Genomic DNA, 13,531 nt, shown 5'->3' with positions numbered 1-13,531 from the left:
CCAGGTTCATCCCTGTTGCAAATGGCAGAATTCCCTTCTTTTACTCAGGCTGAATAAAATTCTATTTCATATTTTCTCATTTATTCGTCTGCTAAGTGACACTTAGGTTGTTTCCAAATCTTGGTTACTGAGTATAATGCTGCAGTGAACATGTGGGTTCAGGTATCTCTTCAAGATAGTGATTTCATTTCTTTCAGATATATACCCAGAAGTGGGATTGCTGGCTCCTATGGTAGTTCAATTTTTACTTTTTTGAGGCACCTCAATAATGTTTTCCATAATGGCTGTACCAATTTACATTGCCTCCTACAGTGCCCAAGGGCTTTCTTTTCCCTACAGCCTCACCAAATGTATTATCTTTTGACTTTTTTATTATATAGGTGTCAGCTAATACCTCATGTGGTTTTGAATTGCGTTTCCCTGTTGATTAGTGTTGCTGAGCATGTTTTTATAAACATGTTGATCATTTGTAAATCTTCTTTGGAAAATGTCAAGTCCTTTGACTACTTCTTAATCTGGTCATTTGTTTTTATGCTACTGAATTGTATAAGATACTTATATATTTTAGGTATCAACCCCTTGTCAGACATATAATAATTATAAATCTTTTCTCCCATTCCATAAATTTCCTTTTCATTTTGTTGTTTCCTTTGTTAAGCAGAAACTTTTTATGTTAATACAAGAATTAAAAAATCATTGGCAAGACCAAGGTCAAGGAGCTTTTCTCCTGTTTTCTTTTAGGAGTTTTACGGTTTTAGGTGTTAGGTTTGTCTTTAATCAACTTTGAGTTGATTTTTGTGTATGGGGTATGATAAGGATCTGGTTTTATTCTTTTGCATGTGACTGTCCAGTTTTCCCAACACCATTGGTGAAGACACTCTCCTTTTCCCATTGTTTATTGGCAACTTTGTTCAAAATTAGTTAACCATATACAGTTGGGTTTATTTCCAGGCTCTTTGTTCTGTTCCAAGTGTCTGTTTCTTTGCCAAGTACTATACTGTTTTGATGACTACAGCCTTGCAATATAGTTTGAAATCAGTAAGTGTAATGTCACTGGCATTGCTCTATTTTCTCAAGGTTTTTTTAGTTATATTTAGGGTCTTTCTTGGTTCCATGGGAGTTTGCGGATTTGTTCTACTTCTGTGAAAAATGTCATTGGTATTTTGATAGGTATTGCATTGAATATATAGATTGTTTTGGGTAGAATGGACATTTTAACAACACTAATCCTTCCCATCCATGAGTATGGTATTACTGTGTCTTCTTCAATTTATTTTATGACTATAGTTTTTAATGTATAGCTATTTTACCTTTGGTTAAATTTGTTCCTAAGTATTTTATTCTTTTTGATGCTATTGTAAATAGGATTGTATTTTTCAGATAGTTCATTTTTAGTGTATAGAAATGCAACTGATTTCTTTACATTGATTTTTTATACTTCAACTTTACTGAATTCATATATTAGTTCTAATAGTTCCTTGATGGAGTCTTTAAGATTTTCTATATATTATATCATGCCATCTGCAAATAGTGACAGTTTTTTACTTCTTCTTCACCAGTTTGGATCTCTTTTATTTTTATCTTGCCTTATTGATCTGGCTGGGACTTCTAGTATGTTGAATAGGAATGATAAGGGTGGGCACCCTTTTCCTGTTCCTGATTTTAGAGGAAAAGCCTTCAGCATTTCACTATTGTATGAGGTTAATTGCTGGTTTGTGATATAAGGTCTTTATTACATTGAGGTATTCCTCTATACCCATTTTGTTAGAGGAGTTTTTATCAGAAAAGGATGTTTCCTTTTGTCAAATACTCTTTCAGCATCTGTAGAGTATCATATAATTCTTATCTTTTATTCAATTAGTGGAGTGTATCATATCTACTAATTTGTATATGTTGAATCATCCTTGCATCCCAGGGGTAAATCCCACTTGACAGTGGTATATGATCCTTTTAATGAGCCATTGAAGTTGATTTGCTAGCATTTTGCTGAAGATTTTTCATTTACATTCATCAGGGATATTAGCCTGTAATTTTCTCTGCTTGTAGTCTCCTTGTGTGACTTTGGTATCAGGACAATGCCATTTACTTTGGCCTTGTAAAATGAGTTTGGAAGTGTTCCCTCCTCAATTTTTTTTGGAAGAGTTTAAGAAGGACTGGTGTTAATTCTTCTTTAAGCATTTGGTAGAATTCAATAGTGGAGCTATCTGCACCTGGACTTTTCTTTGTTTGGATTACAGATTCGATCTATTGTTATTGGTTTACTATTCAAATTTGTATTTCTTTGTGATTCAGTCTTGGTAGTTTGTATGTTTCTAGGAATTTATCCATCTCTTTTAGGTTATCCAATATGTTGATATATAACTGTTCATTGTAGTGTCCTATGATCCTTAGTAGTTATATGGTATCAGTTGCAATGTCTCCTGTTTCATTTCTGATTTTGAGTCCTCTCATTTTTCATTTAGTGTAAAGGTTTGTCAATTTTGCTTATCTTTTCGAAGCCCAACTCTCAGTTTCATTGATTTTTTTTCTATTTTCTTTCTAGTCTCTATTTCATTTACTTTTGCTCTGATCTTTGTTATTTTCTTCCTTCCACTACATTGAGCTTAGATTGTTCCTCTTGTCTAGTTCCTTAAGGAGAAAGATAGGTTTGAGATATTTTTTCTTAATGTAAGCATTAATCACTACAAATTTCCATAATAGAGCTATTTTGCTTCATCACATAAGTTTTGGTATATTGTGTTTCTATTTTTGTTTGTTTCAAGATACTTTAAAATTTCCCTTTTGGTATCTTCTTTGACCCATTGCTTATTTGGGGATGTGTTGTTAAATCTTCACATATTTGTGAATTTCCCTTCTTTTGCCCTGTTATTTTTAGTTTTGTACTATTATTGTGTAAAAATATATATAATTTCAATCAATCTTCTTACATTTGTTAAGATTTGTTTTGTGGCCTAACATATGATCTATCCTGGAGAATGTTTCTGTGTACTTGAGAAGAACATGTATTCTGCTGCTGACCTGCAAAGTGTGTGCTGAGAAATCCACTAATAGCTTTATGGAGGCTTCTCTTATTTAAGATAAGCCACTTTTCTCTTGCTGCTTTCAAGATTCCTTCTGTTTTTTATTTCTGATTGTTTGTTACAATGTGTCATGTTGAAATCTTCTTTGGGTTGAACTTGATTTGAGACCTTTGAGCTTCAGGTACCTGGATGTGAACATTGCTTTGCTTGACTGTGCCCTGTAAGTCAGTCCTATAGGCTTTTTTCATTCCTTTTCATTCTTTTTCTTCTCTGACATGATAATATTAAATGACCTGTTTTTGAGCTAACTCTTTCTTTTGCTTGATTGGGTTTCCTAGTGAAGCTGTCTACTGCATTTTTTAGTTCAGTCATTATATTCTTCAGCTTCAATATTTATGTTTGGTTCTTTTTTTATGTTTTCTGTTTGTTGAACTTCTCATTTGTTCTTTTATTGCTTTCCTGATTTTGTTTAATTGTTTATCTGTGTTCTCTTGTAGCTCTTGGAGCTCCTTTAGAACAATTATTTTTAATTCTTTGTTGGGCAGTTCATGGACCTGGGATTTCTGTGGCCAGTTACTGGAAGTTTATTGTTTTCCTTTGATGGTGTCACATTTTCCTGATTTTTCATGATCTCTGTAGCCTTGTATTAGAGTTTGCATATTGAAGATGCAGTCACCCCTTCTAGACTTTATACCTGATTTTGGTAAGGACAGACATTCCCTTGCAGGTAGGGGAATGCTGGAGCATGCTGTGGCTCCAGGTGTACTGGTTCAGGGCACTAAGTACGGGAGCCTGTGGTTGGTCTGGGTGTGAGAGGCATGGTGTCTCATTGGCTCATCCTAGAGCTGCAGGGAGTCCTCAGTGGCTGTAAGAGCTGTTGGGGTCCTTAGCAGTACTTCTGGGTTCCGTCCCTTAGGATGAGGTATATGGTGGTGGTGGCTAAAACTGGTGCTGTGCTTGTGATTAGCTGTGGGAGCTGTATGCCAGTGTCTGTGTGATGGCAGGGATGGCAGCAGAAGCTGCACAGTGGTGAAGGGCATGGCCATAGGCAGGGGCTGAGGCCAAGTACAGGTATAACAGGAGCTTGCAAAGGCTAGCCACAGGTGCCTGCATGTCAGTGATAGTCAGTGATGGGAGTTGGAGCTGATAGCATGTAGGTAGCAGCTTCAGGTTTAGCTGTGGGTACATGTGGCAGTACAGACTAATGACAGGAATCAGGGCTGGCTCTGGACATCAGAATAGATGCATGATCATGGGCTGGCATTGCGCACACACACAGATGCAGAAGGTGGGACTAGCTGTGGGTGGGATGGCTGTGCTGGATCCTAAGTTGTCCACAGTGGTGCTGGTTGGGGGGCTCTGGTCGGAGTGGGGGCAGGGAGGGACTCTGGGCGCTGGAGTCTGTGAATGCAAAAACCAGTGGTGCTTCCATAATGAAAGCTTCAGGGAGTCTGTAGCAGTTGTGATAGCTATTGGTTTTCTCAGTGGCAAAAGCTGTTGGGGTCCTCTGTGGAGCTGTCTGCTAGGGTCTGTGATGGGATCTTCAGGCATGAAAGCTGTGAGTCCACAGCATCCCCAAATGCTGTTGAGATTCTCAGCAGTGAAGGCTGTTGGGGTCCTCTGTAGAGCAGGCCACTGGGCACTCTGCTGCTCCCATCAAGTGGCTCATACTGGTAGCTCCTGCCCTCTTCTTTGTTACTAGCTATTTCTAGATGTCTCAGCTGTGTTGATCTCTGGGTGGGGTGAAACTGAAGCAAGTCTCCCTATAGCGCCCCAAAAGGCTAGGGAAGCTGGTTGCTCACCCCACTGTCCTTTTCCCTGTGAGAGGAGTTCCCTCTTGATAATGAGCTGTGCCAAACTGGGGGGATGGGCTGATGTAGGCAAATGAGAGTTTTTACCCCTTTCGTGTGGTTATTTTCAGGATTTTGGCTTCACTGCACTGTTGAAACTTATTAAGTGGACTCCTGAGTTCTCCCAGGGCTATTTTCATTCATGGATAGATGTCGGATTGTTGTTCTTTGTTGGGGGTCCTCCCGTGGGGTCTCTGAATCTGCCATGTTGGTGATGTCACTTGCAGCTCACTTCTTTAGGCTGGACATGTGATCTTGCTGTGTATTTTGCTACAGTTTCCACCACTCCTTGTTGTTTTGTACCTGATCCCTTTATGTAACTCATTTATACAACTTTCATTATTCCTATATGTATCTGAGTCTGTGTTCCTTCTTGTAAAGCAAAAACTGATTAATACTTAACTAAGATTGTGGTCCTTAAACTTTAGTACATATCAAAATCATATGGACAGTGTGTTAAACCACTGATGGCTGGACTCAACCCTCAGTAGGTCTGAGGGCCTGAGAATTTATATCCTAACAGTAGGTGATACAGATACTGCTGTTTCATGGACCGCCCTTTGAGTACCAGTGCTTTAAGGTATTACTGCTCTGAGGGATATGTATATTTTCATTCATTCAATATTTCACACAGAGTACTTTGCTCTATATTGAAGATTCACTTGTGATAAAATATACATGGTTCTTGGCTTAATAATCAGGCAAATTTTAAACATTTTATTCATACGGTACACAGAAGTATAATTATGGGTGTGAGTATGGCTTCCTCTAGAAACGAAGTTAAGCTAATCTATGAAGGATAAACAGGATGTGGTCAGACAATTTAGGAGGAGTGGGAAGCTTTCTAAGTCGGAGGAAGAGCATGTGTGAAGCTGGCGATGCAGCCTCCCAGATCTAAATGATGAATCTCTGATGGAGATTTCGGAGACTGTAGATATTTCAGGTTGGGATGCTTCCCAGTCATCGTTCCAAGGAACCAGGTGCCCATTTTGATGACTTCTAGGCTTGCAGGGTATGGAGCCAGGAGAGAAGGAGTTGCTAGTCCTGGCGATGTGCCCTATCATTGCTAATGACGTGTGCTGCAGAAGGGGGCAGTGGGAAAAGTGATTTTGAAATCGTGTTCTGGGGGAAATCCCAGTGGTATGGTCGCAACTCATCTCAGTTTCCTTCTACTCTAGTTCTGGACCTCTGAGCATGGCTAGGAAAAAAATGCATATGTACCAAGAAAAGACACCAACTGCCATGATGGGAGCATTAAAATTTCAGGCTGAGTTCACTTGTGCCTCTGCCCCGGCCCATCAGTCCTGTTCTTCATTGTGCCGGTTCACGCCGCAGTCCTCACATCTCCAGCCTCACCCCCTCCCTCTCCCCTGCAGCTGGTCACCTCCCACCTCGTCTGTGGATTCTCCTTCTGTGCTATCTGAAAGCATTTTTTAAAAATTTCTTTGGCTCATCGCTCTTTCTTCTTATTCTTGATGTCTAAGTGTAACAGCCTTTATTTTTGTGTGGTTTCCATCTTTCCTTTTCTCTTTTAGCCATTAACTATTAACAAGAATGACTATTTCAAAAATGCTTTCCTGTGCCTCCTCTTATTCTTCACCTATTTATGTATGCAATTTATTTATAAATAAGAATATCTACTTCAGATCTCTAAGATTTTTGTTTTCACTCTTTCTTTTGAGAAAATGGGAGGTTTTCTGACATTGCCACCCATCATTGGCCCTTTTCAAGGCTGATTTGTTTCCTGCCCCTTCATTATTCCTTACAGATGGTCTTATGCCTTCATTTTTAATATAGCATTCATGTAGAATGTTCTTTAAGGTCATCTTCAGTTAGGAAGTATGATTACGTGGAGTTTGCTCCTCTTCCACATGAAGTTTTATTGAATTCCCAGCTTTTAATAAATTAATTTTGGTTATTTTCATAGCATCATAAAAAAAGGAAAGAACAAACATGCCTTTAACTTACATTTTACAAATTCTCTCCTCCCTAGCAAATTAATTGTATCAGCAATACTAGCCAACTTCTTTCTATGTGATTTTGTTCTGGACTCTTACAGCAGACCCAAAAAGATATTATTTCTAAAAGTGTATCTTTCACAATGGATTTAATTATTTAATTTTAGGGGTGACTTTTCTTTCCATTTTTCTCAAGGCAGTGAATCCTTATGCCACCCTATGTGCAGAAAGCAGAGCAGAGCTTTAAATAACTTTCCTCTCACATTTCTTTTGGGAGTACATGCATTTTACAGATCCGATCTTGCGCCCTTCCCAGGTTTTAGCTGTGCATTCTTTCCTCCATGGACCTCATGGGCCTCCCCATATCTGACTGATAATCCAGAACCTCACCAGGAATAAGCCCCCTAGGTTCCTCTTTTCCTAATTAACATTTGGACGAGATGCAAACCCGTCTCTGGTCCCCTTGTATCAAGTAAACATTTTTTTTCTCTCTTCTCAGTCCCAACATTTGCCACTTTCTTTTTCATGGTCTGGTAATCCTGGTGATGTACTTCCTTACCCAGTTTGTATTATTTTTCCAGCTTAGGTGATTTTTGTTTATTTGGTTAAGATTCCCTTTGATCTCACTCATGTCTTCTGACTTCTTGAGTTCTAACTCTTTGCCTTATGAAGTTCTGTGTTCAACCCTTCTTTCATATTTGGATTTCTTTTATCATCTGCCTTATTATTTTAATTTTCTGATATTTTCTCAACACTCCCTTCATCCTCCCCTAAGGATTTTCAATGGAGATTACCATTATTCTCTGATAATTGTAATATATTAATATAATTTTAAATTTGATTACTGGTAATCTTTCTGTTGAAAATGGTTTGATTTGTATTTTGTAAATGGTCAAAAACATGAAAAACATAAGGACCTTGACTCTTATCTACATTGGCTAAGGACTAAGATGCATTATTTCCCCTCATTAACAAAAAATACATTCTAGTGTTTGGTATAGTATCTGAACTCTTTCATTCAGATTATTTCCAAATCACTATTAAGTTAGTGCTCTGTGCCTTATCTATTTTTGAAATATGACTTAGTTATATAGCCATATTATAAAAATTATCTTATTTAATCCTTTGTTTAAATACTTTCAGTGGTAATCCAGACTTTTCCAAACTTGAGTTCCATATTTTTATTCATTTCTAGATCAACTCAAATATCTTTAATTTTATTAATTAAAGTATCTGGGAATTTCTTCCTGACTTCTACAAAAGAAAACATGGATATGAGTAGATTTTTAAGGATAAAACTTTTGCACCTTGAATATTCTAAATGGAAAGATCATAGATGTTCAACATGGTGTTCATTAACCATATAGGATCCATCAATACAACAAAATACTGTGATGCTACTTTTTAAAAAAGAAAGCAACTAAAAGCTCTTCATATATAATATGGGAAGAGCTCCAATTTGTAACATTGCTGAAATGAAACGTCATGGTATTTTGCACATCCATGTTCAAAGCAGCACTGTTCACAGTAGCTAAGAGGTGGAAGCAGCCCAAGTATCCATCCGTGGATGAATGTTTAAGCAAAATGTGGTATACACATGCAATGAAATAGTATTTAGCATTAAAATAGAGGAAATTCTGGCACATGCTACAGTGTGGATGAATCTTGAGGACATTATGCCAAATTAAATAAGCCAGTCACAGAGAGATCAGTACTGTATGATTCTAGATATATGAGGCCACTAGAGTAGTCAAATTTACAGGAACAGACAGTAGAGTAGCAGTTGCCTAGAGCTGGAGGAAGATGACTTGTTGTTTAATGGGTATAGTTTTAGTTTTGTACCATGAAAAAGTGGTGGAGACTGGTTGCACAATAATGTGAATGTACATAACACTATTGAACTGTACACTTAGAAAAGGCTAAGATGGTAATGTGTTTTTTTACAATTAAAAAAGTCATGGTACACAGTATGAAAACTTTGAGGTGAAAGAATGGGTTAAAAATATAGATATTGGGACACCCAAATACACATGTCAGCAGTCCCACCAAAGTGTCACTAACGTGATGTGCACATGAATTCACCCTGCCCATGCCCCATCCATCCCTCACTGTCCTGTTTGCACAACTATAGCATGGTTCCAACTTGGATTGTACCTATTCATCACATCACCAGCTGCCCCTTTAGTTTAGCCCAGCTGGTGCCCACCCCAGACTGTGCCTTTCTGCCACCCACAGTTGCCCCGCAAGTGGACCCAGACCATTGCCCACCTGGCATCTCCCCTGACTGTGTGGCTGCCCCATCAGTAGATCTCCAACTGGAAATCATATAGAAAACGCCTGGCCCATGCCCAAGGAACCCCAGCACTGAGACACCAGTCCACACCCACCTGGCCTCCAGCCAGTCAGCCAAAACAACCAGGCATATACAATCTATCAAGGGGATGTTCCTGCAGAAGTCCAGTCCTTCAAGACTGGGAGAAGTAGCTCTGTTGATGAATTCATAGAACCAAGCACAGAAAGTCAAACAAAATGAGGAGACAGAGGAATATGCTCCAAAAGACAAACAAAACTTCAGGAAAAAGCTAAATGAAATGCAGTTAACCAATCTACTTGATAAAGAACTCAAAATAATCATTTATAAAAATCCTCACTGGACTTGAGAGAATAGAGGGAACTCAGGGAGGACTTCAACAAAGACATAGCAAATATGAAAAAGAACCAATCTGACATGAAAATACAAGAAGTGAAACAAAAAATACACTAAAGGGAATCAACAGTAGACTAGAGGATGCAGAAGAGCAGACCAGTGACTTGAAAGATAGAGCAATGGAAAGCACACAAGCTGAACAGCAGGAAGAAAAAGAATGAAAGAAATGAGGCTATGTTAAGGGAGCTCTGGGACAACATCAAACATCCTAATATTTGCATTTAGGAGCCCCAGAAGGAGAAGAGAAAGAGAAGGGGATGGAAAATTTATTTAAAGAAATAGCTCACCTAGGGAAGGAAACAGTCCAGGTCCAGGAACAGAGACAGCCCCCAAAAAAGAGGAACCGAAGGGTGTCCTCACCACACATAATAATTAAAATGTTAAAGATCAAAGACAGAGAGAATCTTAAAAGCAGTGAGAAAAAAGCAATGAGTTACCTTCAAGGGACCCCATAAAGCTTTCAGCTGATTTTTCAGCAGAAACTCTACAGGTCAGAAGGGACTGGAATGATATATTCAAAGTGCTGAAAGAGAAAGCCCTTCAACCAAGAATACTCTACCCAGCAAGATTACCATTCAGAATTTAAGGAGAGATAAAGAGTTTCTCAAATAAGCACAAATAAAGACCATTAAACCACCTTAAAAGAAATGTTAAAGGGACTTCTTTAAGAGGGAAAGGAAAGGCAATACTAGAAAAAAGAAGAGTCTGGAAAGAAAAATCTCACTAGTAAGGCAAATAGATAGCAAAGGTAGTAGACCACTTAACTGCTATATGAAGATTAAAAGACAAAAGTAGTAAAATCAATACTACTGAAAATTACCTAAATAAATGGTATTAAAGAAGACATGATATACATAAAGTGTGGAGGAGGGGAGTTAAAAATTTAGTGCTGTTAGAATGCATTTGAACTTAAGTGACTACCAACTTAACATAGACTGCTATATATGTGAGATATCATATATAAAGTATGTGGTAGTTTATGTGTAAACATATATATGTTGTTTAGCAATCAGGGAAGAAAAATAAAAGACATTCAAATTAGTAAGAAAGAAGTAAAACTGTCACTATTGGCAGATGACATAATAATATATATAGAAAACCCTAAAGGTTCCACCAAAAACTACTGGAATTACACTATGTAAGAATTTGTTCACCATGTAAGAACTTGTTCGTTATGCTTCAGAAGATTGGAGACTGAAGAGAATTAGGCTTGGGGTGGATTAATGATTGTGCATTGAGTCCCCTATACAGAATTTTATTGTTGTTAACAACCATTTGATCAATAAATATGAGAGATGCCCTCTCAAAAAAAAAAAACTACTGGAATTAATAAGTGAACTCATTAAAGTTGAAGGATACATGATCAATATACAGAAATCTGTTGCATTTCTATATACAAATAATGAACTAACAAAGAAATTAGAAATCATCCCATTTAAAATTGCATCAAAAAGAATAAAATACTTAGGAATAAATCTAACCAAGGAAGTAAAGGAACTATACTCTGAAAACTATAAGACACTAGTAAAAGAAATTTCAAATAAATGGAAAGCTATTTAATGCTCATGGATAGCAAGAATTAATATTGTTAAAATGGCTACACTGCCCAAAGCAATCTGTAGATTCAATGCATTCCCCATCAAAATACCAATGGCATTTTTCACAGAACTAGAGAAAATGCTACTAAAAGTTGTATGGAACCATGATAGAACCTGAACAGCCTAAGCAATCCTGAGAAACAATGAAGCTGTGGATATCATGCTCCCTGATTTCAAGCTATACTACAAAGCTACAGTAATGAAAACAGTATGGCAATGGCACAGGATCAAATATAGAAACAACCTAAACATGTATCAGTAGATGAATGCATAAAGATGCGGTACATGTATACAATGGAATATTACTCAGCCATAAAAAGAATGAAATCTTGCTATTTGCAGCACCACGGATGGACCTAGACATTATTATGCTAAGTGAAATAGGTCAAAGACAAATACCATATGAGTTCACTTATATGTGGAAGCTAAAAAACAAAACAAATGAACAAACAAAATTGAAATACACTTATAAACATAGAACAGAGTGGTGGCTACCATAGGGGGAGGTGGGATGATTGGTAAAATAAGTAAAGGGAAAAAAATTAGTTAAAAAAGGATAATTACTTGAATATGCTCATATAGTATAGTATACACAGGAATTTGCCAATAATAACTGCAAGTGGGTAGAAGTTTGGAACAGGTAGATGCAGGAATCAGCATTAGGAGAGAAATTTTTCACTGAATATTTTAATGTTCTATTTTTCAACCATGAGAATGTATTACTAATCCTCTAAAAATAAAATGAATAAACCAAAACAGTGAGTAGATGATGCTGTTATTTTTAAGCTCCCCCATTTCAATGTCCCACTTTGCAGTGGGAGAGGCTGTGTATCTCACAGGGCAGGGATGCTTCTTAGAAGCCCCATTCTTCATGTTTGAAATGTTTCCTTTTATTGATAAAACGTGTTTAGTGGCTATGGTAGGTAGAATAATGGTCCCCTAGACATGTCTTCATTCTAATATCTGGAACCTGTGAATATGTTCCTTTTCATGGCAAAGGGGAATGAGATTTTGGGTGGACTTTCAGTTATTGATCAGATGACTTTAAGACAGGGAGGTTATTCTGGATTATCCAGTGGGCTCAATATTATCACAAGGTCCCTTAAAGAGGGAAGAGAGAGGAAGGAGTGGAAGTTAGAGTGATGTGATCTGCAAAAGATCTACCTGCTATTGCTGGCATTGAACTTCTAGGAAGGAGGCCATACATAATCCAGGGAATGCAGGGAGCCTCTAGAAGGTGGAGAGACAAGGGAGCAGATTCTTCTCTAGTCTCCAGAAGGAACAGAGACCTGCTCCACCTTGATTTTAGCCCAGTGAGACCTGCCTTGGACTTCTGACCCAGGGAACTGTAAGATAATAAACTTGTATTGTCTGTGGTCATTTGTTACAGCAGGCTGCTCTCGACATTGTTCCAGTGCACTATGGGACATCTCTAGTACAGGGGAGGAGGTATCAGTGAAGATTCTATTTTGTGCACATGCGTGTGCATGCTGTCCTCTTAGGACTTGCAGCCTCGAGGTGAGGTTCCACATGGGACAAAAGGTGTAGCAGGAGTCCCTTCCTCTCCCTCTTCTCTTCTCCACCCCCTCTGCTGTGTAGACCTGCTCTTCTCTCTCATATGGTGAAGCATTTTGCTTGCCACAGTTATTTTTACCAAATGACCTCATCTGGGCTTTGTCTAGCAGAAACTCCTTTCAGAGCATAAAACTGCCGATACTCATTTCTGGTTTGCAGTACTGCCACAGTTTTGTGAGTCGTTGTGCCCTCCCACCATTACCACGACGGGAAAGATGAGAAGGGTGAACTGGTGCCACTGCTGGAGGCCAGAACTCAGCACAGCGGAGATACATGTGCTGGGTGAGTGCTTTCTGGTTTGTTCCTGGATGGAGCTGTGTCTCTGCACACCACTCTTCTATCCCTAGCTACTTGCTCTGTTTTCCTTTAACTTCCTCTTCTTTATTCATTTCCACTTCTTTCTGAAGCCCACCTAGGCTGCGTGCTCTTACAGGTGCTCTGTGTCCAGTGGGGCATCTGTGCTCCCTTGCTGCTTGCCCTCCTTAACCGCAGGCCTTTGGAAGCGGCCCTGGTTGCCGATCTCCCATTCTGGACCCTGAGCACTTGGCTTCCATGTGGCCCCTTTCATCCTGCAGGTGGCCCACGATATTCTTTCCAGGAGGCCCTGCTGTGTCCTTTCCCCCATCCGAACATGCTTTTCCTGACTGTAGGTTATACTCAGACGATGTATGGAGCCCCATCTGTAATACGTCTTTGATTCTGTTAAACTCACTGAGAACCTTCGGTGTCCCTAAATGAAAAGTACTTGGCAAGTAGTTAACCTTATCTTCCTTTGCCACAGTTCTATTTTCATGCTTGTATCAATGAAACCAATTCCTAAACT

This window comes from Manis javanica, chromosome 7 (genome assembly GCF_040802235.1).
Source record: "Manis javanica isolate MJ-LG chromosome 7, MJ_LKY, whole genome shotgun sequence".
NCBI classification, from domain to species: Eukaryota; Metazoa; Chordata; class Mammalia; order Pholidota; family Manidae; genus Manis; species Manis javanica.
This window is presented reverse-complemented; position numbering follows the sequence as displayed.